The following is a 27,483-nucleotide window of genomic DNA, read 5'->3' as shown; positions in this document are numbered from 1 at the left end:
TAAAAGTCAGGATATTCATTGCAACATTGTTCTAACAGCAAAGCAATTTTTTAAAACAACTCCTGGGTGAAAAAAAAAACCCTATTTATTTATCAATTGAGAATGATTGAATGACATATAATCAGCCATACCAAGAATGAGTCAGAGAACTCCTTCCAAACTCTAATTAATCTTGTACCATTAGAACACTTTTATTGGAGTTGTCTCTGGTTTTTATATAAATATGTTATAAACTGAAATTGTACACCCCCATGCTCAGTAAAAAACCAACCTTGCCTTTGTATAATAGCAAGTATCTATAATCGTTGATACAAAGACAACAAAGCAATGTCATTAATTTCTAATGTTGGAAGATTCTAATCCTGAACCAAGCTCTTTATAAAAAGATGAGACCTCAAACATCAGAGAGGCACCAGAGACCACCACGTGACTCGGTTCCCTTTAATGATCATCATGGGTCATCTTGACTTCTTGGAGCCCACAGTTCTGAGCATCCCAAACATCTGGGAACATGCAGGAGATCATTATCTTCAATCTGAACAGATGTTCCACTAGTTGAACTTTTAAAAGTAAATTGTAATGTGTGTTGTTGAATCCCAGTGAGAAAAGTCAAAAGAATTCTCCTTGTCCGCGTTGACCCTGGTCTTCCTGGGTACCTGGAGTGAGAGATGAACATCTTAAGTATAGCCATGGGAAACTTCCAGATTTATAAGTCTAATGGTTTAAGTTGGAATTGGAGTACAGTTCAACCTCCTAAACACCAAGAATATTAACTCTTTTTTTCTTCGTGATGTTGGGGATTGAACCCTGGGCCTCAGGCATGAGGGATAAATATTGTACCTCTGAGCGACATCCCTAGCCCAACACTGATTCTGGGAAGAGGTAAAGGAACAGAGAGTCCTTTCAAGTCTTTTATGACATTGCTTTTATTGATGAGCATGTATTACTTTTGAATTCTGAATAATTCTAATTTTAAAAGTTTGTAGAGGAATCAAAAAAAAGAGAAACCTCCGCATAAGCCGTAGAGGAGCCACCCATTCCCTGGGCTGTTCTCTCCCTTCTGTAGCCCAGGGTATCTCCACCTGGCTAGCACCGACAGCTTGGGCTGGATCATTCTAGATGAGGTGGGGCTGTCCCTGGTTTCTCCACACGCAGTAGCACTAACCCCCACACACCCTCATCCAACAACAAAAAATGTCTCCAAATGTTGCCAAAAATCCCCTGGGGGACAAAGTCTGTCCTTGTTGAGAACCCCTGTTCTTGTCTCAGGGGACACACAGAGCCAGCGCTCACCAAGCTTCTCTAACTGCGTCAACACAGGATCTGTCGATCTGTTTCCAGAGGCTATTTTCCTCCAGAGCCACTAGGGGGAACACTCTGCCACACAAAGGACAAAAGCAGACAACTTTGTTTTCCTCTGCTCCCTGGCTGATTTCTGTTTGTGATGACCCAGTCTTAACTAATAGTATTGGGAGTGACAGTGCCTGTTCCCAAGGCTTGGCCAACTATTTATCTTGTGTTTTGTGCCATAAAAATCAGTGTTTTTAGATCTGATGGGGGAGAGTAAAATGGTCTTTGCTTTTTAAACATTCTTCCTAAGGCAGTTCGATGAATCATACCTCTAAAAAAAGCAACGTGTTTCCGTGAGGAGAACCCGTGGAGCAGCTAGACTGGGGGGGTGAAAAATCCAGTTCTCCTCCTGGCCTTGCCAGTTTGCTCAAGCAATTTGCTTAAGGTCACTCAGTGAGTTAGGTAGTCAAGTGGGGATTTGGACCTGACCTAGGGACTTCATGAAAGAGTTGTGAGCATCAAGTAAGATGGAATGCGTGAGTCTTAAAAAATAGAAAATCCTGCACAGGTTCAGCATGTAGATTTGCAGACTTTGTGGGAATGAGAGGAGGGGATGGCTGAGAGGTGGCACATGGCCAACAGCCCAGTCCTTCTCCAAGGGTTGCCAGGTTCAGGAAGAGACCTCAATGGACCCACATCCACTGATGGAACTTCATCCCTGGGACTCAGTTACCCTTCCCATCAGAATGCACAGATGGTTGCTGAGTGTTTCTTCACACCCTTACCGGTTATTTAAACACCAGAATGAGGCTGGGTAGAGTGGTGCCCTCCTCTAATCTCAGCTCCTTGAAAAAAACGGAGGCAGGAGGGTCACAGGTTCAAGGACAGCTTCAGCAACTTAGTGAGACTCCACCTCAACATAAAATTTAAAAAATGGACTGGAAATGCAGCTCAGTGGTAGAGCGCTTGCCTAGAGTATGTAAGACCCTGGGTTCCAGTCCAAGTACTGAAAGGAAAAGAAACAAGAACAACAACAACAAACCTTAATAAAAGATCTACTTCAATTCTGTTTCCTAAACATTAAAAAAAAATAACCTTTCAGCCACAGTAGGAAATACATTTCTCAGAGACCCAGCTCACATACATATCATAAAGTTGAAACAAAACAAAAGTTCTACTTATAATGGACTTGGATATTTTCTATTTTGCTTTCTTTCACTCTGTCACTTGAAACTAAAGCTGGTCCACTAAATAATGGGTCCTGACCTGCAGATTATTTCCCTTCTTTCTTTCCTTTTGTGCTGGGGATGGAACCAGGGACCTGCTCTTACAAAGCAGGTGCTCCACCACCAAGCCACACCCCAGCCCCAGACTGGAGCTTCAAAATCACGGTACTAGAAGGTTTTGTGAGAAAAGAGGAGGGAACATGAGATTCTTATGCTCAGCTGGGGACAAAGCAAGAGATTCGGCCACCACACATTATTCAGGGAGCCTCAAGCATGAACTTTTCACAGTTTTCCAAGGGCTGATTCCCGTGATTCAGGAAGAACAACAATTCTAAATTCAAACTCTCTAAATGTACTAAATAAGTGAGGTGGGCTATTGGGTAGCAGCCCCCAGGCTGGATTCTCATGGGGGTCATGGTCTAAACCCCACATCATTCAGATGAAGTTTAGATGGACATAATGCAACAACCACAGAATTTTTTTTTAAATCAACATATATTGAGTCCTTACTGTATATCAGATACTGTACCAAGCGCTTTATAGGAGTTAAGGGACCTAAGTTTGTTCCCTGATTTTTCCAGCTCAGTTTCTTCTCTTTCCCCATCAGCAGAAGAACTAGATAGGCGTAGAAAGACCAGGGTGCATTGGTTAGGACTGGGAAAAAAAGTTTTGTAGGAAGATTGGGGAGAAGAAGTGGAGTCAAAGCTGTGGGATGCAATGGGGTTTGCATAGAAGATTTTAATAAGTATCACTGGGGTCTGCATAGTGTTTGAGAGGTGCAAGTATTGAATAAAAGCTAATTTAAAATTTCTTTTTGGTGACTGGATCACAACAACACCCTAAGACAGCACCGCAGGATTCAAGATCACAATAGTAGTACATACACATTGCCTTATTTAATCTGCCTAATAAACTAATGGGGTGGTATTATAATTTCCTGTTTTTTCAGATGCAGAAAAGACTGACATAGGCAGAGTAACCTTAGGGCATCCAGCTAATCAATAGTGGAGCCAGGCTGGGATTTATGTTTTTCAATAGCCAAAGGATAAGCTCTTAGCAGATCCACAAATGAAGATGATTTCCACTCTAAACCATATCAACCAAGAAAAAAAAGTATTTAGAAATAGATTTAACAGAAGTAGGTGCAAGATTGCTACACTGAAAATGGCAAAACATTGTCAAATAAATTAAAGATGTAAATAAATGGAAAAGCCTCTCAGGCTATAAGGTCAGAAGACAATATTATTAAGATAAGAAGAGACCCTATTTAATTGATCTATAGGTTCAACACAACATCTGAATCCAGCTGGACTTTTTGCAGAAACTGAGAAGCTCATCCTAAAAATCATATGGAACTGCAGGGGATTCAGACTAGTCAAATACTTTTTTTCCCCTGCAGGGTTGGAATCAAACCCAGGGCCTTCCACATGCTAAGCAAGTGTTTCTACCACTGAGCCCCATAGCAATCTTGAAGGATTCAAGATAGAATAGGATATAATAGGGATAGAATGCTTGCCTAGCATTCTCAAGGTCCTGGATTTGATCACCAGTGCCACATAAAAATAAAAATAAATCCTGAAAAAGAACAAAGTTGTTGGATTCACACTTTCAAATGTTGAAACTTATTATGAAGCTGCAGTAATCAAAAGAGTGTTACCAGCATGAGAATAGACATCTAGATCAATGGAATCAAATTGTGAGTCCAGAAATAGCTGGACTCTGTGGCACACACCTATAATCCCAGTGGCTCAGGAGGCTGAGGCAGGAGGATCTCTAGTTCAAAGCCAGTCTCAGTAACTTAGTGAGGTCCTAAGCAACTCAGCAAGACCCTTTCTCTAAATAAAATATTAAAAAGGGGTAAAGATGTGGCTCAGTGGTTAAACACCTCTGGGTTCAATCCCCAGTGCCAAAAAGAATCCAGAAATAAGTACTAATACTTATATTTATTGATTTTTTTTACAAAAAGACCAGTATAATTCAATAGAGGAAAGAACAAATTGATTATTTATTTATTTACTTACTTACTTACTTCTTTATTGTACCAGGGATTGAACCCAGGATGTTTAACCACTGAGCCACATCCCCCAACCCTTTTTATTTTTCATTTTGAGACAGGGTCTCACTAAGTTGCTTAGGGTCTCCATAAATTCCTGAGGCTGGCTTTAAACTTGTAGGAAGACTCTCCTGCCTCAGCCTCCTGAGCCACTGGGATTACATACCCAGCTAGATTATCTTTTAAATAAGCTTTATTTTAGATGTACAGAATCATCATGAGAATATTCTTTTCAACAAATGATTCTGGGGCAACCAGATATCCACATTGAAATATGAATTTGTATTTCTACCTCATACCAGAAACAAAATTACCTTCAAGTGAAACACGGGCCTAAATGTAAGAATGGAACCTATCAAACTCTTACAGGAAGACTCAGGTGTAAATAACCTTGAGTCAGACAACTGTTTCTTAACTAAGCCCGAGTGATAGAAATGGAGACCAATAAGTAGAACTTTATCAAAATCGAAAACTCTTATACTTCAAATAACACCATCAAGAAAGTGAAAGCACAACCCACAGACAGGGAGATAATATTTGTTAAATAGTTGTATCCAGAATACACAAAGCACTCCTACAACTCAAAAACAAGAGGACAAAATGCCTGTTTAAAAGATGCACAAAAGATTTGAATTGGCAGTTCACCAAAGAAGGCACACAAATGGTCATTTGGCTCATGAGAAGACACTCAACTTCCTTAGTCATCAGGTAAATGCAATTCAAAACCGCAAGGAGTAGCACACCACACCCACTAGGCAGACTGGACCCGTGCTGGCTAGGATGTGGGGAGAGCAGAACCTTCACGCATTGCTGGTGGGGTATAAATTACGTGGCACTTTGCAGAACAGTTTGACAGTTCCTCAAAATATTAAATATAGAGCTCCCATGTCACCCAGCAACACTACGTCTTGGTTTCTGCCCCAGAGACGTGAAAGCAAAAGTCCACCAAAAAACTGGTGTGTGAATGACCATGGTAACATTATTCATGGTAGCAAAAAGTAAACAAATGTTCAACTGATATAAAAGTAACATGCCATATATCCACCCAGTAGAATATTATTTGGGCATAAAAAGGCCAGGCACAGTGGTGCGTGCTTATAATCCCAAGGGCTCAGGAGGCTGAGGCATGAGGATTGCAAGTTCAAAGCCAGCCTCAGCTGAGAGGGAAGGTTGTGGGGCAGCATTAATGAGGGTGCCAAAAGCGAGGCATTAAGCAACTCAGTGAGACCCTGTCTGTAACTAAAATACAAAATAAGACTGAGGATGTGGCTCAGTGGTCGAGTGCCCCTGAGTTCAATTCCCAGTACCCTGCCCCCACAAGAAAGGAACGAAGTACTAAAATATTCTAAAACATGGCAAACTTTGATAGGTTAGGCTAAGTGAAAGTAACCAGATATAAAAGACTGTATATTATATAATTCTATTTGCACAAAATGTCCAGGCAAGGCAAATCTATTAAGCTGAAAAAGAGATTCACAGTTGCTTAGGGCTGGTGGTGGGGTGATGGCTAATAGGTACAAGGTTTTGGGGGGGATGACAAAAAATATTGCAGAATTAGATCTCTGCCGCAGTCCAGCTGCAGCAAAATAACCGGGGAGTGATGAGCAACTTGTGTAGATTGATACAGCAGGAGTAGGAGCCGTTTATTGTAGGACAGGAGCAGTATTTATACATTCCACACAGCTTATCTAATTAACATAAACTAGATACAGCAGTCAACCAATCAGGAATCTCCACACTTAATGGCTCGCTGGCGCCACCTCACAAACCACTCCCTCTGGCAAAATGCCAGGCGCCATCCTGACTTGTTTATAGAGCTTAACAGATCAGAGGTCACTCAAGTCTGTAAATATATTAAAATCCATTGAATTATGCACTTATGTGGGAAAACCTTATGGTATATGAATTTTATCTTCACTTTTTTCTTTAAGACTGGATGAAATGATAACAGGTAGACGCAACAAGTTTAGACAAGTGTTCTGAGGAATTCCTTGAACTTTCAAAGGTTTTTAAGAAAATTTCTAGTACACAGCTGCATTTGTTGTAGGGAGACAAGGTTCCAGATGGGGTACGGGCGAGGAGGTGCTATGGTACCCTTCTCTATCCCCAAGTGCACGGTCTGCCTGACTCCTGGGGTTGACCCTCACTGTTCATGTCAACCCCAGTGTATATAATGCAAGGATCTGGGTCTCAAACTTATCTGCTCTTTTCCTGTTTGCATTACCCTGCTGCTACCAGGTAACATGAAAATTAATCAGTCTCTATTCATCCTCTCAGAGAAATAAATACCTGCTTATATGAAGCAAGCAAGGCCACCAGGCCTCTGGGGAAACAGAGCTTGGGAGGCAACCAGAGGCATTTTCTGCAGAGAGGGAAGAAAAGAATAAACAATCCTTCTGCCAAAAATGCCTGGAACTTAAAGCACTTTCCTCAGCCCAAGGTCAGGCTCTGTGTGGATGTTGATAGTGAACCTGATCCCTGATCGGTACCACTGCTCCCTGGATGAGAAGCTTGTGGCTTTCTCTCTTAGGAAATTCACCTCTGCTAATTCCACCTGCCAAGGGATTCAGACCCCGCAGAGCAATTTAATTCCCCAGAATGGCAACTGACAGAGCTCCTGGGAATGAGGTAACCGTGCAGTGTCCCCTGTCATTAGAGACATCGACTCCCCGAGCCAAGAAGGGGTCCCCATGGCCAGACACCCCACCCCAGAATGTTGAGGGAAGGTTGTGGGGCAGCATTAGTGAGGGTGCCAATATCTCCTGACCCCCCTCCCAGAGGGGCTGGAAGTCCCTGGCTTTTGTCTTCCTTTTTGGAAGGAGACATTTAACCCCAGGAGAATCACAGAAAAGTACCACCCACAGAATCAGACACCACAGTGGGAGAGGGTACCTCCAAGGTCACCCTTGTCCTGGGCCCAGACACCTCCCCCACGTGGACGGTCCCCGCTCACCATCCCCCTCCTGGCCATTGTCAGGACCCTCACTCAGACCAGGAAGCAGCTGTCTGTGGCAGGACAGTGAGAAGGGCCGGAGACTGCTCTAGATCTGCCAGGTCTACATCTGCCCATTGCTCCTAGCTTCTCTTCCTACCCGGAACCACACCTTCCTCCAATGCCTTCCCAGGTCTGCATGCCTTTGAGAAGGCTACCAGGTCTTCCTTCCCTTGGTCTTCTTGCTGTCCCCAGACTTACCCTTTCCTTTCACAGATCCTCCCACCCATGGCATCCATGAGCCCAGGGCAACAAAGTTAAGCCTGGGCCCCCTCCAAGGTCCTGTCCACTGCAGCTTGTGGACCCTGAATCCACCACACACAAGACCGTGTCCACTCGGTCTTTTTCTCCTGGCTCTAGTTTCTTTTCCCCTCTTAGACCCAAGGATAGACTTGCCCTCCAGTCCACCCTGAGTAGCCCCCTACTTGCCAAGTAGGCCAAGTGTTGGACCATCCAGAGGCCAAGAGGCCAGCTTCACCTAGATAGAACACCCTGATTTGCTTCCTGAGAGGATCTGATTTCAAGTCCTATCTTTGTTTTTATCTTCCTCTCCCATCATTCATTCCAGCTGCACAGCATAGTGGTTAAGAATGTGGATGGAGATCAAACAGTCCAGACTCTGACACTAACTATCTGTGAGGCTTTAGAGAAATGTCTTAACCTCTCTGAGCATCCATTTCCTTTTCTGTAGAATTAGGAATCATAGCTTTGTCGTGATAAACCAATAAATAATCTTCATAAAGCACTTAACATGGAGGCTTAAACATCCCACTGTAAGAATTCAATGTATGTACTCTATTGTTTTATTTTAAAATGATCATTTATTCGTTCTTTGTGTAGCTGAGTCTCCTGCCATACATGGGGACCCCCTTAAATCTAGGAAGAGCTGGCTGGTATTGGCACTCAGAGAGGGAGCTGGGGCCTATGGCTCTAGCACGCGGCAGAGAAGAGCGACCAAGCACGGATGCCGCCCAGGGATTGTGACAAGAATGGTGTCACCTTTCCACATCTCTAAACACCACTGGATTTCCTGGGTCAGGTGGGCACCACAAGGAGGAAGGCAGTGGACAGAGGGGAAAACCCTCTTCTTCCCTGCTTCTGTCTTTGACCGAGAGCAGCCATGGCTCTCTTGCCCAGGAAGGTGATGTCCTTTGGGGAGGCCTTGTGGAATCTGTCTGGACTGTTCCGGAAGTAGGAAGGGCAGTAGGGGGTGGGGAGGCAGCAGGAATGTTCTCCTGGCCCGGGAGAGTGTGCCGAGAGGAGGGCCTCTGGACATCAAAGGTTCCTTTTGTCCCCTTGCGAGTGGCAGGGCAGCCCGGCTGCTGGCGATGACTCAGGCCAGGCCCTGACGTCACCCAGGCTGGGCCACTGGCCTCCCTCGGCAGCCAGGAAACCGGCTGGGGAGTGGCACTCACAGCTGCAGCAAATCTCAAAATAAGGAGGCCGCTGCGTTCTCCTCTCCATCTCCCCACAGCACACCTTTCTTTTCTTCTTCTTTTTTAAGACCTCATGGAAGGTTTTACTTGTAGATCAACTTTCCAAACCTAGGAAGTCAGAATGAGTGACATCATCAGAAAAATATGTGGAGCCAGTCTGGACCAGGAGTGAAGACCCACAGCAGGAACACGGTGGTACCTCCTGAGCCCAGGGAGTGGGCAGCGTCTGGGCTTCAGAGGAGCCAGCGCCTCTGAGTAAGTGAAGGCCCACCCTTGGCCCCCTCACTCCGCGCCCTTCGTTGTGGGCGCCATCTTGTTCCCTGACACCCGAGGCCTGGCAGGCCCAGATTAGAGGGGGGAGCGGGGACTGCCTTTGGGAGACCTTCTCAATACAGGTCCAAAGGGAACTGATCTCTTTTTTTTCCCCACTGGACCAGACAAGAAAGTGGGGGGGAAAACACACACACACACACACACACACACACACACACACACGCTGAAACCCTGGGAAAAATATAGCCCCCCATCAAACCTCTTGTTTTGTCTCCTCTTCTTTCTTCCCCACCCCACGCCTCTGTTTCAAACTGCCAGAATGTTTGTGCAGAGTTCTGGACTGTTTGCTTCCTGGATCTTATACCGACCCGTCAGACATAAAAATAAACCTTGTTCTAGGCAAATATGTGCCCTGTGCGACCAAATGGTATTTCCACACTTAACCTGGTAAAAGATGGCAGCCCTGGTGGGAAACTGTCTACAGCACTTATGTTTTACAGAGTATTTTCTGGTGGTCCTGGTATGTGCACCTTCATTATCGCATACCCTGTTTACAAAGGGCATTTTTGTCAGGGCAGGCGGTACTGAAGATTGAACCTAGGGCCTCACACATGATAGGCAAGCACTCTACCACTGAGCTACATCCCAAGCCCTTTTTATTTTATTTTGAGACAGGTGTTACTAAGTTACCCAGGTGGGCCTCAAACTTGCAATCCTCCTGCCTCAGCCTCCCAGGTAGCTGGGATTATAGGAATGCGCCACCACACCGGGCTCAGAGGGCTTATTTTCATTCCAACTTGTGTCATCGCATCTGGGATGATATTAAACTCAATGTTTGTTGTAATTTTGTGCAAAAACTCTTCCATCTTTGCATAGCCTATAATTTATGAGTTCTAGAAGTTCCTACTCAAGAAATTTAAGTTTCTGAAAAAAAAAAATAGTAAGGCACACATGAGAACTGCAAAGCACATAGGATGATTTTCCTGGCTTCTGAAGTCATCCCCTGAGTCAGCATCTAGTCTTGTATAGCTTACTTAGCACAGTGAATGTGTTCTGCATAAAATCTTCATTAAATTGATGTGGGGGTGGTTTAAAAACGAGTCTTATTTTACAGGCAATAGAGAAACTTGTCATTTACAAGAAAACAGTGGTGAATTCCTTCGTGAACTAGTGCTCTTTGAAATCAACTACCACATTCTAATATATGTTTTTCTTTTTTTTTTTTTTTCTTTTTTAGTAGATCAGTTTGTCGCAAAGTGAGGCCCTGCCATACTTCTGTTCTTCTGGCTGCGTGATCTGAATGCTGTGACCATTAATTTGGTGAGTGTTATTTGTCCCTAGTGGCTGCTTAAATTCAAGTCTACTATTTCTACTTTTTTGTTTTAGGGTAAGATTTAAAGAAAAGAGGAAAAGGCACAGAGATGTCTGCACTTGACAACTGCAGGTATATTAAAAAGGACTGGTATTAAGGAAAGACAAATTGCTATAATAGAATCCAAAATGTACAATGGCTCAAAAACAATAAATAGGAGATTATTTCCTGCTCATGAAACAGTACAGGTCAGTGGAGCAGCTCTCTTCAATGCATTCATTCGGATCAGGGCTGGGACTGCAGCTCAGTGGTAGAGCACGTGCCTGGCACGCACAGGCCCCTCAGATCCATCCCAGCACTACGGGTCAGGATGGGCATAAGGAATGGTCAACCAACCATACAACAAAAAAAAAACATTTGAGATTCACAGATTGAGAGAAGTTCTACCTACTGCAACATGTGGTTTTCACAGTTACCTGGGGTGTCTTCACTCCTGGATGGAAGAAGAGAGTGTGAAAATGTGCACGTGGGCCACGCACGGTGGCCCATGCCTGTGATCCTAGAGACAAAGGAGGCTGAGGCTGGCGGATTGCAAGTTTGAGGCCAGCCTGAGCAATTTTTGAGACCTTGTCTCAGAATAAAAAATAAAGGACTAAGGGTGTAGCTCAGGGATAGAGCACCCCTGGGTTCAATCCCCAGTATGAAAAGCAGTGGGTGGGCAGATGGGAACATTACACAAGGGAAATTTTCATGGGCCAAGACTAGAAGTATAGCATTTCATATCTCCTTACATTTCATTGGCTAAAACTCAGTCATGTGATCATAACTAAGCACAAAGCTGTCTGGGAAATGTAGTCCCTTCGTCAGGCAACCGCTTCATAGTGACAACTATGGAGAGTTCTGGAGAAGAAGTTGTTTTATCTGGCATAGAATATGAGAGAACCTGGAGATGCTCTAGGATAAGGTTGCAGCATGGAGCAACAGGAAAAATGAAACTTTATCAGATATTTAGAATTTTCTAACTGACCCTCTTAGATAACATCTGGCCTATGGGCAAGGAGCAGTGAGGCTTCTCAAGGTGCATCTGTCCACTGCGGCCCTAAGACTTTAGGTGAGCACCTGCTGCTGGGAGGCCTCTGAAACAGGAAGAGCATTCTTCCCCTATTTTTCTTTCCAGGGCCTCTTGCTCTGGGATCCTTCTGGTGTGGTCTCCTTCGTGTTCTGGATCCAAGCATACCATCTGAAATTGTTCAGTGCAATCCTGCTCCCCAACTATAAGCCATAGTGATTTATTGGAAGTCTCCTTGTTTCCTTAACACATATCTCTGTCTGTTCCTGGGGACTTTGAGAGATTATTGTACCTCATCTGTTCCAGATCGTAAGGGGAAATTTTCCCTAAGGAGAAACCTTCAAACCAAATTATTAGAGAAACATTTTAAAGAAGGCTGAAAAGGGCCTAGGTCAAGATATTAATACGACACCCCAAAGGAGTTGATACATAACTCTAACTTTTTCTGTTCAGGAAGTTTCAAAATATTTACTGAAATAATGTGAGGTTATTAAGCCCTGTTTGGAGAACCCTTGGCTCATTTTCTGTTTTCTGTAGGCTCTTAACTGTTGTTGATCTGGGTTGAGTTTTCCGCTCACTGGTAAGTTTCAGTAACCACATGGTAGGTGCCTTATGATGCCCTTCATGTAAAGGCCTCCAATAACAACAAACTTGAGCCTTTGTCTGAGCTGCCAGGTACCTACTTCTCTCATTTTGTCCCCAATAGCTAGCTAAACAGTCTGGTTTCTGATTAAATGTTGCCACTGGACTTGACATTTCTGGCACCCACATCCACACCCTAAACAGCATGCATTGTCCATTGTATGAAAAGGTCGGTCATTGGCCAGTTTGACTCAGCCTCTCAGATAGCTGACGACAGAGCCCAATGCCTGGTCTGCTCTCCGAGTCCTGCTGCCTAAACTCTGCTCAGGCCCCTGATATCAGGAGTGGGCTGAAGAGGAGTGGAATAGAATAACAAGTTGATTTTTGGCAAAAATACTGCCACCTCTGGAGATCCATTTTCCCAGGGGCTGAAAATATCTCCTGAGCTGGGAGCTGACTCTGCCGATAGAGAAAGTCAAAGATAAAGACAGGTTAATGGGGGACTGTGGTGCTTTCTAGAAGCAGAAAGCCAAAGAAGTAAGTTGAGAACAAGTACCAGTTTTCAAAAGCTGGAGCCACGTGGGGATGATCTATTGCTGGAGTCCCAGCCTAACAGGGTCTCCCAGGAAGGGCAGAGCCCAAGGCCCCAGTGAAGGAGGAAAGATGTCAGTGTCTGTGCATTAGGCACACGGGCTAAGCACAGCTCGATAATTTCAGCTGTCATCTGACAGGACTCCTCAAAGCTCATAGTGCGTTGGAATTGACATATGAGTGGTGGCTGGGTGGGGGAGGGGTCAACATCCTGATTTCTAATTTTCTGCTGCATAGTACAGCAGGAAGAGGGGTGTGACCACGAATTCGCATAACCAGAATTTCACTGCTGTTGACACTTAGTGTTTGAAAGAAAGCCACAGATCTTCATGACCATTTGACAGGGTAAACTCACAGACAACACCATCCAGGCAGGGTTGTATATAAGTGCACATTTTATAAATATTTTAATATCTGACATTTTCCCCAATAAAACATCAAAGTAGGTCTCATGGAAGAAGCTAGACTCTCTTGAACTTACCTTAATTTGGGGTTTTATAATTTTTTTCAGTTCTGATTATACATGAGGTGTATCATTCACATTTCAGAGACCATAGTCTTTGCAGAGAGACCTCTGAAGGTCTTAGTCTGGCTTCCTTGACCCATGCTGAGCAGATGTGGAGGAACACAGCAGTCTCATGTGGCTGCGCCTACATCACTTGCTTGTTCTAACCCAGAAGTTTTCTAATTGTCAGAGCGCAGAAGTGTTCCCTTCCCCTGGGTCAGCATTATAAAATTTCTCCTGTTCCTTTTAGAGGGTTTTGCAATAAGCCCGCGTCATATTCACCAAAGCTAAGAATTCACAGTAATGGGGCTTTGTAATTTCTCACGCTGAAATCCCCTAATTTCTTGTCAAGAACCAACTTGGAAAACACCACACTGGAGACTTCGAGTTTTGTTATTAACTCAAGCAGCCTCTGGTTTTCATCAGACTTTTAATGCTTCCTCCCTCCTCTAAAATGGTGTTTCTGAAAAACGTAATGTGGAGGCTCTGTTAGAACAAGTAAGGTGGATGCCTGAAACGAACAGTCTGGGCAACTTAGCAAAATCCACATCCAGTCAATGAAAGTAATCACCTTCATTATGGTCAGTACTAGTGTTTGGGCTTTTGATGTTGCTATTAAGAATCATTGTTTTATCCCAGTGGCTTGGGAGGCTGAGGCAGGAGGATTGTGAGTTCAAAGCCAGCCTCAGCAAAAGCAAGGTGCTAGGCCACTCAGTGAGACCCTGTCTCTAAATAAATACAAAATAGGGCTGGGGATGTGGCTCAGTGGTGGAGGCCCCTGCATTCAATCCCCAGTACCCCGCCCCCACCCCCAAAAATCATTGTTTTGGGGAAAAAAAATTTTTTTTTTTTGTCTTTCTTAATTTTCTTTCATCTGGATTCTTAGCACCACTCCTAACCAGCCAAAGCACATGGGGTAGGTTTCAGTGCCCACTTGGGGAACCTTGACTCTAGGCCAGACGCCTAACTGAGAGGCCGGCCACTAATCTCATTCAGTGAGATGTTTGACCTGGGATTTGCTGAAATCTTCCAGGGTGGATGGATGAGTCATCTTTCTACCAAAAGATGATTCCTGGAAACCTTTGGGGGCTCCTGGTATGTTGGGAAAAGGAGATTTAGAAACCACTCATGGAAGCATTGACCTTGAGTGGGGCCTCCTCTCTTTGTCTGAGAGCCTCTGATCATGAGTGCAGCCCTCAAGGGTGATGGGGGAACTTCTCTCCACATTCCAGATCTGACAGGCATCATCCTAAAACTCAGCAAGGAGGTGGCAAGGTAGCAAATTCTTTTTCTTTTCTTTGAAAAAATTATCTTTTTACTAGAATCATAACTATTCTCTGAATAAAACCTGGAAAATTAAACAAAATATCAAAAAGAAAATAAACTAACACCAAGCCACAATTCAATGTAAATATTTTGATGAAGAAGTGCTTTTTAATTTTTCTTGTATATATTCTTTTAAAAATTATTGAGATGAGCCGGGTGCAGTGATGCATGCCTATGATCTCAGAGATTGAGGCAAGAGGATTGCAAATTTAAGGCCAGCCTGAGCAACTTAGCTGTCTCAAAATGAAAAGCACCCCAGGTTCAATCTCCAGTAGCCAGGGCAGGTTTTGCTCCACTTTCTACTTAACATGTAGCAAACATTTTTCAAAGTCACTAAATGCTCTTTGAAAACACAAGATTTTTAATGTCTACGTTTCCATCGTATGGATACATCTTAACTTATCTTTCCGTGGACATTTTGAATACCGCCCATGTTGCACTGTTATAAATACATAAACATTCTTAAGATAAATCCTGTGGACATCTTAGGAAAAATCCTTAGAAATTGGAGCATATGGTTCAATGACCTGCTTTAGAGCTCCTGATGAGCACTGGTGAATAGGCTCCAGAAAGGTTTCAGTGTCTATTTCCAAACCTTGGTGCCCTTTAGTTTCTCATAGTCAAATGCAGGCTCCCAGGCCATAGTGGCATCAGAACCTCTGAGAGGCATCCCAAGAATATGCATTTTAATTCATCCTCCCAATTCTTACGCACATTAAAGTCTGACAACCAGTAGCATGCAATATTCAACTAGTTCAATGTACATTCAATTTGACAAACATTTATGATATAAAATAAGTAAAGCAGGGCTGGGGTTGTAGCTTAGTGGTGGAGCACTTGCCCAGCATATGTGAAGCACTGGGTTCGATTCTCAGCACCACATATCAATGAATAAAGATCAAAATGGTACAAACTTTGGGCTGGGGTTGTGACTCAGTGGTAGAGTGCTTGCCTAGCATGTGCAAGGCACTGGGTTCGATTCTCAGCACCACGTATAAATAAATGAATAAAATAAAGTTCCATCAACATCTAAAAAAAAAAAGTACTTAAAAAATTGAAATCTTTAAAAAAAAATGGTAAGACTTTAAAAAATTTTTAAAAATCAAAAAATAAGATAAGTAAAGCAACCCCAAACTAGTATATTGTCCTAGCCTCTTTTGTGCTCCTATAACAAAGTACCTGAGGCTGAGAATTTCATAAAGAAAAAAGATTTATTTAGCTCACAGCACTGGGGATTTGAGAGAATATCTGCTCAGCTCTGGCAAGGGCCTCATGATAAAAGGCAGAATCACATGCAAGTGTAGGAAGTGGCACACACAGAAGAGGGACTTAGAGCTGTGCCAGGCTGTCTCATCATGATCCTTCTCACAGGAAGGAATCCCATCCCATGGCCTATATTAACCCATTCTGAGGAATGTGCCCCATGACCTAATTTCCTTTCACTGGGCCAGGCTCCACCTCTTAAAGGTCCTGCCACCCTCAACACACCACACTGAGAACCAAGCCTCTGGTACATAAAGTCCTGGAGGACAAACCATACCCACGCTATAGCACATTTCTCAATCAGAGTTTACCTTGAAGCCTTTTTTTTTTGATTCTGCATTTTGGGATTTCCTTTGGTATGGTATAATAAAAAGCTTATTCTTTGCTAGGGAACCAGGAAACTTATTGTAAATATGAGATCACAGAGGCCAACATGGTTCATTTACTTCCTGGGTGGTCACCCAGACATTCAGTGATGGAGGTTGAACTAGACAAAGACACACCAACCACTGGGTAGTAGACAAAAGGAATCAACGAGAAGACTCACTCCTGAAGCCATCCCCTCATCCCCAGGAGGGGCCCAGATATCCATCCTAGTCACCTAAGGAGGCCAGACCCTGCGCCCTGAGGTGGTAGTACTAAACTAGATGCAAGAGGACCCAGGGCAGCCATGCAGAGGGTGTCCAGGAGGTCCAACCACAAGAGCAGAGCACGGGGGTGAGTCCAGAGTCAGAAACCAAGAGAGCAGAGCGGGGTTAGGCAAGGGCCAGACTAAAACACCTGGGCAGATCTCCAGGCAAGGCAGCCTCGAGATGAGAAGAAGGAAAGCCAGGGCTGGAGGGGAGCTATAGCAGAACTTCAGACAGGAGGGCCTCCTCTCCAAAGCGGAAAGGTTCTGTGGCTGGCCCGCCTCGGACAACAGGGAGGGGACAGCAATGGACCTCAGGGCAGGGACTGAAAATGGAAATTTAGAAAACAATGGTCGAAACAACCATAGGTCCTCCTCACCTTCTAAGAGGAAGTGTGACGCTCCCTCCTGCCTGTGGAACAAGCGGAAACCAGCAGGCCACATCCACCAGTCATGCTTGGTATCTGAGGGCCCCAGTGCCTCCTCTCCTTCCATGACCTCAACTGCTGGAAGGCCCCCATTGCATCATTTGACCTTCAGGTTCTGCCTTCACAGACAGCTCAGCTCCCCAGAGTCCCCAGTTGGTGTCTGGATTCTGTAACTCACCTGTCAGTTTCCTGCGTGGCTCGCTCTGCCCTGACAGCTGCGGAAGCATTAGAGCCAGGCACGCCCCACCTGTGCCATCCTCCATGCTCAGGCACCAGGGAGTTGGCCTGTGATCACCAAGTTTTACTGATTCTGCGTGTGCCGCCATTAACTCATGGCTGTCCCCACTCAGGATGGCTCCTCTCCTGATTCATCCCAAACTCATCCACCTGGGGATCCAGGCTCACAATAAGTATAGATTCTGGCAATGTCAACAGTTTTCCTTAGATCAGAGGTACAACTGATAGAAGCCCGAGAATGACACGGGCAGTTCAAGTCCTATCGGTTTGCCTTGTGCAAAGCCCATGTCCATGTTGTCCTGAACAACGTCCTCGGCTGAGGCACCTCCTCATGATACTCAGAAGAAGTTCTGATTACTCACAGGACTTGGATCCCCAGCCAGGAAAGTCTATGTTGTGACAACGTGCCATCAGATCTAACCCTTTGCGGGCAGAAATTGGAGCTCCATGAAATGCAGACAAGGTGTCTGGACCCTGTTTGAAAATATTGGGTGGTCACAAAGCAGGAAGTTCAAAGGCAAAAACGTATTCAGTGGGTTCTATGATCTGGCAAGTGCCACTGGTGTTCCCACCCTTACTTGTTTATGTTGACTCCAAGTCCCACTTCCCCTCACACTAACTAACTACCTACTAACTAACCAACCTTGGGAATAAAAAGCATTTATAAAATCTTAGGTCAAAGGTACAGGAGGGTGCTGGCCCAGGCAAGCTCTACCCCTTCCCATAGGAGTAGCTGGGCCAAGGACCATTGCCTGCTGGGCCAAGGGCCATTACCTCTGAGAGGCCAGCATCCCCTGAAGGCGATGTGCCACCACAGCAGTCAGAAGCAACTGGGCAAAACTGAAAGCTCCCACCATATCCAAAGAGACCATTCCTGTTTCCCATCATCTAGATGTCAGCACAAAATGCTGTTAGACAGCTACCAGGAACAGTGGGAGATATCTGGGGCCAACTCCCCAGGATCTGAAGACCCCCAAACTGTACAAGCCAATCTTGACTGTGGACCATCAAAAGGAGCCCCTAAAAGAGAATGGCTCAAATTAAAAGTACTGATGTTATTAAATGCTGATGAGAAATGTAGGCAGGATGGATCTCTCATAACCTGTTGATGGTAATGGAAATGCACAGCCATTCTTTGAGACAGTTTGATGGTTTGTTATAAAGCTAAACATATACTTAACCTATTATCCAGCAGTTCCCCTCTTCGGTAGTTACACAAGAGAAGCGGAAGTGGATGTTCATGCAGTAACCTGTACATGAACGCGCATAGCAGCTTTGTTTTTAATAGCTACAAACTGGTGACAAGGCAAATGTCCTTTCACAAGTGTGTGGGTAACCACCTGTGGTACATCCAGAACTTGGAACACCATTCATCCAAAAAAGTGCTCGCTGTTCACCTGCAACTTGAACGAATCCCAACAGCATTATGCTGGGGGGAAGGAGGCCAATCTCAAAGGGTTACATATGGTATAATTCCAAATTCCAAATACCAAATTACAGCAATAGGAACAGATAGGGCTCAGGGTTCAGGGCTGGGGCAAGCATGCAACTAGGGGGTGGCACAGGGATTTGTGATGATGGCGTAGTTCTGTGACCCAACTACGTGACCGATGTAGACACACAATAACATTTCACAGAACCACAGAGACACTCGCAGAGAGCACGTAAAATCTGGGAAATCAGGCAAGATCTCTGCCTGACCTAAGAGTATACCAGTATCCGTCGCTTGGTTTAGACAATGTTGAGGGGAACAATAAAGCATATACTTATTGTACTTATTTTTGTGTGTGGGACTTCTTTTGGATCTATTTTTAAAAGAGAGTTTCAAAAGCAACTTTTAAAAAATTTTTTAAAATAAGTCTTAAGAAAAAGAGGAGGGAGTTCCCCACCTCTGGGGATGGGACTCCTATTGTTTATTTTGCCGCCTTCTAATTTGTGGTTGGGCCTCCACAGGGTCCTGGTGGCTTGGGCCTGACCCTCTGCCTTTCAGAGCTAGCCCACCTCTGATGGAATCAAAGCTCCAGGATTCCAGCACGGAGTGTGAACACGCCCCCTTTCCCCTCCCAGAGACTGTAACTTCAAAGCTGGGTAAAGATCTAGAGATCTAAGAAAGGGTCTCCCAGTGAAAATCGAGGACAAATCATCCTTCAAGCCCCTGCGCAGTAATTTCGTTTCTGGAATGGCTCTTTGTCTGTTCTGCCCTTCACACAGATTATTCTCTTCACCTTCGTCAAACGGCCCCTCCTCTAATGGAGGGAGATTAACCCTTCTCTGCCCCTTTCATTCGCATTCAGTTGAGGGCTTTCTTGTAACAGCACCTCTCTCCAGGCTGGGTGCCCGATGCCACAAGCTGTATGCTACCCAGTGAGGTGGCTGCCTCCCCTTCAAAGCATTGATGCCTCTGTCCAACACCTTTTTGCCAGACTTGGCCCTGGAAAGAAGGTTTTGAAATTAAATTTATGAGGAGCTGCCTGTGTTGGCAGTTCAGCATTACACAAGGCCACGGGCATTTGGGTTAAGGGGCACTCTTGGTGCTCACTACCTTCAGAGCCCTTTCTTAATGAGATTTGAGCTTTATTTACTCCTCTGCTCTGCAGAAGGGCCTCCAGCATCACCTAAGACCAACACTGAGCATTTGGGCTGAGGCCTATGTGGCATCCTGTCCGGACGTGACAATCCACTAACGTACAAGCCACTGTTCCTCCATTACTGGCCTTATTTATTCGGGGGACTCATTTCAAGAGACCATGGTGAGAAGGACAGAGGTGTAAATTTCTTGGCAGGAGGTAAGTTGGCCATCAGGACAACATGCTAGAAAGGTGACAATTTGAATGGTTGACTTTCGTAGGTGTTGGTGAATCTCCTCGTTTTGCACCTTTTGGTTTCAAAACCAGACTGAACAATGTAAAACGAAACTTGCAACTTATTTTTAGCTGTTTATGCTAACTCATGAGATTTTTCTTTGCAAACCAAATAGAATAAAGGTAACTTCAGCTGGCTAAACTTAGTCTGATTGACTTAAAATAGTAGTCAAGTCTAGTTCTCCAATTATTCTTAAGTAATACTTGGTTCCAGGTAATTTTTGACCAATATTTACTATTTTGGTCAAAACTACTTTGAGTTGTGCTTTTTAAAAAAATCAAGTATGCCATAACATTTTCTTCTAAGAGGAATTGAGAAACATCTTATAAACCCTCTCTACAGGCATCTATTCATTAACCATCTAATCAATAACTACTTATTAAATATCTAAGTGACAGGATTTTTTTTAATTGAGCCAATGTATGTAAGAGTAGAATACTAAAAATTAAGGAATATAGCTTCTATCCTGGCTGCTAGGGTCTTCAGGTATGACATTGTCTTTGAACTCAATTTTCTTCTTCCTCAAAAAAAAAAAAAAAAGGGTATAGCTGGGTACCTGTAATACTAACTACTCAGGAGGGTGAGGCGGGAGGATTGAATGTTTGAGGCCAGCCTGGGCAACTTAGTAAGACCCTGTCTCAAAGTGAAAAATAAAATGGGTGGCTAGGTGTGGTGGTGCACACCTGTAATCTCAGTGGCTTGGGAGACTGAGGCAGGAGGATTGCAAGTTCAAAGCCAGCCTCAGCATCTTAGCGAGGCCCTAAGCAACTTAGCAAGACCCTTACTCAAAATTTAAAAAAAAAAAAAAATGGCTGGGGATGAGGCTAAGTGGTAGAGCACCCCTGGGTTCAATCCCCAGTACTGGAAAAAAAAAATTAAAAGAGCATAGATGGTGTTGTCCCCATCCTGTAATTCTAGGAAACACACTCTGCCACCAAGGGCCCGAGGAAATGTTGAGGCACGTTTTAGAGGCCCTGGTGGTATTGGAAGGCCACTATCATTTCCAGCTCCCCATTCCCTGTTCCAGGAAGGACAGGTTTGCACATAGCACTGTGCTCTGCCTGCCAGTCAGTGTGGCTGCCCTTGGTAAACAAGCCACTAAGTCCTTGAAAGACTTCTATGGGGGTTTTCAGCCCCAGGGCCATTCCCTAACTCACCCAGCAAGTTCTCAGGTTTTAGGAAGTGGCTTCAAAACCCAAAGCCAAAGGTGCCACTGGTTGAGGGAGGCAAGAGCTTCCCCTAGTGAGGCCTGCCATTGCTCGAGGCTTCAGTGCCATGGCACACATGAAGCTGTCCCAGGGGAAAGCAGAGACACGAGTAAAGGGAGATAATTCAATACAACAAAAACATATTGTGCTTTTATCTTGAGTCCAGAAGGAGTGAAGGGCTCACTGAGGTTTGTTAAGCGGCTCTGGCTGAGAAGATGAGCGTGCTTGTGGCTCTTGTGAGCTGCGAAGTCATTTATCTCAGAGGGGAGAAAACAAGTAAGTTTGTTCCTTACTTGTTTACATTGAGTCTGGGAATATTTGTTGTCCAAGGTGAAGGAGGACACAAGGAGAGGATTCTGCTCTCACATGAGGTGGATTTATGGATCTGTACAAATGCTTCCTTGAACCCCTTCATTTATATCCCTACCTTCCTTTTTCAATACAATTATCAGCCTCTCTGGAAAGAAAAATCTCAACTTTCTGCTGAATGTGTGTTTTGCTAATTCAGGATCTAGACAACCCTGTTTTTGAGTTGTTCTTCATTCCGTGAGTGGCCAGAGGTCAAGGCAGCTGGTGAGCATGTGGGTAGGGGCATAGAGAAGCTCTTGATCTCCGAGGGCACTCAAGGTCATATTTAGTGCCATGTTTCAAATGCACTGAGAAATGAAAGCAGGAACTCTTTCATTTCTATCTCAAGCTGAGGTAGTGGTGTCCATACTGGTGAGGACACCTGCTGCAGACAGCCCCACAGGAGGATCTGAATTAGGTTAAGGTAGCTGTCCACTACAGCCTCCCTTGAAGCTCTGTCATTTATCACGTTTTCTGTGTGGAAAACCACATAGTTCACATTTCCTTCTTCTTCCAGCTTTTTCCTGGAGAGTGAACCTCAGTTGGTCCCTAAGGCTTGCTGCCCAAACCTTGACACCCTTTCCCACATCTTTCACAGATGCTAATGGATGGAGGTGAGAAAGCCAATGTTGAAGAATGGGAGGTAGCTTCCTGGAGTCTGACATGTCCTGGAGTTTGACATGTCTACACCTCACAAGCACTGAGCAAGAGAATCCTCTCATATTCCCAGGCAGGGTGGAGCTGGTTGATTAGAAAACCCCCTTTGAGAGCCATCTGGCTGCCATATAAAATTACTGCCAATGAAGTGACACAGTCATCTGGTCACAAACACCAGGAGGCCGGAGACTTGGAGTCCAGCACTTGGCCTATCCAACCTGAGAAGGCAAGATGGGCTGGATGTTTTAGAATCACAAATGTACAGAACTGGAAGGGACCTTAGACAGGGAAAAATGAACAGATTTTAACATATAGAATCATTTGTTAAAATGATGCATGGAAAACACTAAATTTGGCAGAGAAAAATCTGTTACCCCAAAGTTAGGCTTTTTAAAAGTCCATTTGGGGGTGGATCAGGAGTAGAATGCTTGTCTTACATGTGCAAGGACCTGAATTTGATCCCCAGCACAGAAAAATATCAATTAATTAATTAGAAAATTAAAAGTCCATTTTAAAAACATATTGGGGAAGTAACGCATAATACCTCGTTAGGTTATTCATACAGGAGAAAAATACTGTTTGTGAATCAAAGCAGGTCAGTCTTGATTGTTGCACTGATTTTTCTTTAATTGTAATTTAGATTAGAATAGTCAAACAACTCAATTTTAAACATTTACAACTACTGAATATATTAGGTGTGAAAGGAAACCAGCCACAATTCTTAACACAGTGAATGGCTGCACTCACTCATGAAGGGTGTGATCTTGTACAAATCACCAGATCTCTCTCTCAGCCTTAATTTCCTCATCTTCGATATGGAAATCCTGGATTTCACTAGGTGAAATCTTGGCTTGTCTGGAAATTCAAACTTCTTCCACCTACTTTACCACATAAAACATTTCCAAATTATGACAATCTTCCTCCCAAATCATTAGCTCTCCACCCTTAACTTCTCCAAACTTGTCGATTCCTCCTTTTTTCTGCTGTCTCTTCTGCCTGCTAAGTCTGGCCTATCTTAAATTCTTCATTCAAAGAATTTAAATCAAAGTGTTTTATCTGGCAAATATTTAATTTTTAAATTTCTGGTTGGTGGCATCCTAGGTACTCAAAATTCCCAGAGCCTGGAAAGTAGACACAGGTTCATCTAAACTAGAGAACTTGTTAATTCCCAGAAGCTAAGGGCCCCTCCACCAGGTATCTGCAAATAAAAAAAAAAATTAATGATATTAGGAGTGGAGTGTGGACATAGAAGGAAGTTTTATTCTCTATGATTGGTAGAAAGACAAACTCTGCAATCCATTAGACTTAGATTCGAATCCCAGTTCTGCTATTTACTATGTGACTAGTAATCTTTATAAAAATTAATTAATACCCACTTTACAGGATTGTTGCATTAGAATTAAATAAAATAATTACAATATGAATAAAATAATTAAATAAGCTAAAATATTGAACAGGAAGTAGATTCCTCATAATTGATAGCTAGAACAGACTTTCAGCTCTTATCAACAGAAAGCAGAAGTTCCTGCCCAGATCTCTAGGCAAGACAGAGATGTTCGGAGTAGGATTGGACTTTCCCAAAAATTTCATCTAAAATATCACCCAAAGGTATTTTCAGTCATTGATAAATTAAGTCATCAAATTGTTTCCAGGGATGAATACAGCAATAGACAGATGTAATAACCAACCTCATAAAAAATAATCTAAGCCTTTTCATTGGAAGAATTTAAATCAAAGTGTTTTATCTGGCGAATATTTAATTTTTAAATTTCAGTTAGAATAGCCTAACCTGATAACAGATGCACCCACAAGTTGACCATCTATACTAGGTGTAAAAAGAAACCAGCTGTAAATTTTAATGTAGCGAATGGCGTAAAGAAATGTGCAAACCGATCCAAATGTTTATCAACCAAGGATTCCTCTGGGACTCAGTGCCCTGACTTTATGTTTTTTTAAAAAAACGTAGAGAGTCAAGCTTTGTTCATACTTGAATTATGTACTTTGCATAAGCCATGTAATTTAACTTTAACCCATAGAACCGAAAATAAAATTAGCTCAGCGTGCAGAACAAGGAGACGGAGAGCAAGTAAGAACGTTAATCAAAGTGAAAGACTCAACCCTCGCTGCTGGCTAGCTCTGTCCTCCATCTTGCTCTTGCCAGATTATTTTGGATACCTTGTGCTTGACTCGTCAGAGTGGCAGAAGCAGGCTCAAATGTTCACTGGGGAAAAGGGATTTGTCTTTTAAGTTAATGTCTGTGCTTACGCCCCGAGGAGGTTAATGAGGTGCACGCAATTTTTAAAAATCATAAGCGAATGCATATCTTTGCCACTTGTAATCATGACAAAGCTGAAGTAATTTAGGTAGGTGTGAGCATTTTTTTTTTAAGTACAAAACAGGATTTACTAGTCGAGAATATCTGCCTAAGCAAGCTAGTCCCTCTGAATATTTTCAGCCATAGTACGTGTTTGTTTAACCCTAGCAGGTTTGGCAAACATACCAGATGTGCTGGCTGAGTGTTTTGGAACATCACAAAATAAACCAATGTATGGCTTTTCAGCTCGTTTTGACCAAGGAGAGATAGGGAACCCCACGGGAGGTTTGGAAATGGCTTGCCCTGGCATCTACTTTATAAGTGCCAGTAGGAGACCAGACCACCCTTCCCTATAAAAGGACATAACACCATACACCTCTCCAGGGAGCTTGATATGGATTACTGTCATTGTCACTGTCATTTATTATCCCAGACAGAGGAAGCAGCGACTTAGTTCAATGTGGTCAGATTCCATAATTGTGAATATTTAGCCTACATAATAATAATAATCTGTGAATGTTTAACATGAAGGTCTAGCTTTCAAATGTCCTTAATGGAGACGTTCTCAACGGATACTGAGTGGCAAATACCTAGGTGTTTGCCAACCTCCTCCTCAAAGGACCCTGCTTTATAGATGGCCTTCTATGAAACCCGTGGCTTGTAACTCAGTGTGATAGTCTCTCTGAATTCTTGGCCCCCATGGTAAAGGAGGAACTGGCCTAAGGACACTCCATTCTAATTTTCTGTCGCTGTCACTGTTAGCCAGAGCTCATAGAGCTATGATGTGGGGGTGGGGAAGATGGCTCCACCATTGGTGTTAGATCAGGAGCTACTGTGTTCGTTAGAGCCACATTTATTTCTGGAGTAGTTGTGAGAGAGATGTGCTCCAAGGAGAAGAGGACTTGCTATAGCTCAGGTATGACCTACCACGGGAACAACCCAACTCGGAGACTAAAGTGCAAGGGCTAGAGGTGGGCAGGGTACTTTCCACTCATTCAGCTAAAAATCACTTCTGTTCTGGGGAAGGAGATAGGAAGTGAGCTAGAAACAAAAGATCCAGTTGTGAAACCTAGTACCTATGTTGAGATGTCCAAATGCCCTCTCTCCTTTAAGAAATTCTGGGGAACTTGAATGTTTGGTTCACCTGATTATTTTCAGCCATTTCTTACAGAAGAGAGAGGCGCTGGAAAACGAGCAACCTCAGAAAATACCAATTCATTTTTTGCACGTGTTAAAATTAATTAACATTAGCATATGCAGTGATGCAATAGGCAATTAATGACTTTGGGGGAGATAAGAAGACAAAAAATGTAAATATTCCATATTCAAAATCCATTTCATAGCATTTTATAAAAATGTTGGCTTATATCCAGGTTCTAAGGGTGGGGGTGGGTATGGCTTCTTTGTAACTAAAGAAACAGAGTGGAAAAGAACATGTTCTGTTTCCTTAAAATAAATGACTGCTTGTTTTATATAGCATGGTAAATGAAATGCTTTTTCTGTTTTGTTTTGTTTTTTACCTGCCGGCACAATCTGGAGAAAATTTTTCTAGCAAGCTACGCTGTTTTCCTCTTTGGGGACATGGTGACACTGGTTTTGTAGCAAAATAGTATTTGCTTATTAGGCATTTCTTTAAAATCCTGAATAAGCAGCTCTTTCAATAGTTTTTGTTCCACATGTTAAACATTTCATTGCAATTTGAGCTTCAATTTTGTGTGTGTGTGTGTGTGTGTGTGTGTGTGTGTTGATAGGAAGCAATGAAAGGGGATGTGCATAAGAATTCTCGAAGGTTTTTTTTTTATTTAAAAAATTAATTCTTCACAATTCTGTATTGGTGTCTCTGCAGAAAGTGATGCCAATTTATTACATACAGCCAAACTAGGTCCCATCAATCTTGAGCAGTGGGGGTAGGGAGGTGTATTGAAGAAGACATGAAATTTGGTGTTTGAGTAGATGAGATTTAATTTTCGGGAAACATTTCACTCATAAAACGGATAGCAACCCAGCGTCGGCCCTGACCTGATGTCAATGTCATCGTACAAGCGTAGCTAAAATAAGCTTCAAAGTAAAACAAAGAACATTGCCTCTCAGCACAACACGATTTCTTCTCCTACAGTATGTACCGTCTAAAGCCTTTCGGTATTCCTATAAATGGCTTGTTACTTTTAAATTTAGCTTTCGAAGGGGGAGGGAGGAGAAAATCATTTTGCATTTTCTATGTTCTGAACACGTACAGTATGCAGCTGTAAGTCTTAGTATTATTTAGGTCAATATCCTAAATATAGCTTTTATTGTTCACGATGGTCAGCTATACATCCCAAGAAACTCAGCATCAATTTATTTTTCTGTACTGATTTTTTTTTTCTGCTGCTCATTTTAAGAAAATTCATTCCCATCTCAATACAATTCGGTCTGAAGCGGTATCTGCCGTTCTGTACTGCAGATACATTCAGCAGGATACATTTACGCTGCTTGTGGTTAAAGGTTATAGAACGGATACAGACAGCTGATCATGCATTCTTCTGCAAGCCTGCCGGCACCGTTTAGGATTTTGAAAAATAATCTAGAAATGCTATACCCTTTATCAGAATCATCCTGTTCTTTGCAATAGCTTAACAGTTTTGGTTTTTGTTGTTAGCAATTCTATGAAATTAACAGCCTATAAAATGCATCCCGGACCAGATACATACTGTATTGAAAGCTTTCTTCAAGAAGAGGATATGACTGTATTCGTTCCAGCTTATTTTCTTCCTTAGCAAAAGGATTGGTTCTCAGAGGCAGAAGGACACATGCAGTGTGCAGCAGCTCTGCTTAAGTGTGTGAAATGCCTTCTACTGTCTGGTTGCAGAATTTGGAGTTTGCTAAACAGTGTTTAGTGATTGG

The 27,483-nt window shown here is 43.3% G+C and overlaps 1 protein-coding gene and 2 long non-coding RNA genes across 3 annotated transcripts in view; 1 reads left to right on the top strand and 2 right to left on the bottom strand.

The window, feature by feature from the left end:
• LOC139706730 (uncharacterized) lies at window positions 1-27,454 on the bottom strand. Its single transcript, XR_011708380.1, has 2 exons — window positions 27,291-27,454; window positions 1-656 (listed from the first exon to the last, which is right to left on the bottom strand). It is a non-coding gene; the product is annotated as an uncharacterized lncRNA (long non-coding RNA).
• On the bottom strand, window positions 8,349-10,491 carry LOC117794698 (uncharacterized). Its single transcript, XR_004618548.2, has 2 exons — window positions 9,530-10,491; window positions 8,349-9,105 (listed from the first exon to the last, which is right to left on the bottom strand). It is a non-coding gene; the product is annotated as an uncharacterized lncRNA (long non-coding RNA).
• The window catches only part of Zbtb38 (zinc finger and BTB domain containing 38), a 74,402-nt gene continuing 56,017 nt past the window's right edge, over window positions 9,099-27,483 (top strand). The window contains exons 1-2 of the mRNA XM_071615597.1: window positions 9,099-9,252; window positions 10,508-10,590. The gene's annotated coding sequence lies outside the window, so the exon portion shown is untranslated. The remainder of the gene's footprint in view (window positions 9,253-10,507; window positions 10,591-27,483) is intronic.

Source organism: Marmota flaviventris, chromosome 8 (assembly GCF_047511675.1).
Source record: "Marmota flaviventris isolate mMarFla1 chromosome 8, mMarFla1.hap1, whole genome shotgun sequence".
NCBI classification, from domain to species: Eukaryota; Metazoa; Chordata; class Mammalia; order Rodentia; family Sciuridae; genus Marmota; species Marmota flaviventris.
Note: the sequence above shows the minus strand (reverse complement) of the source record. Positions and strands in the feature narration are given on the sequence as shown.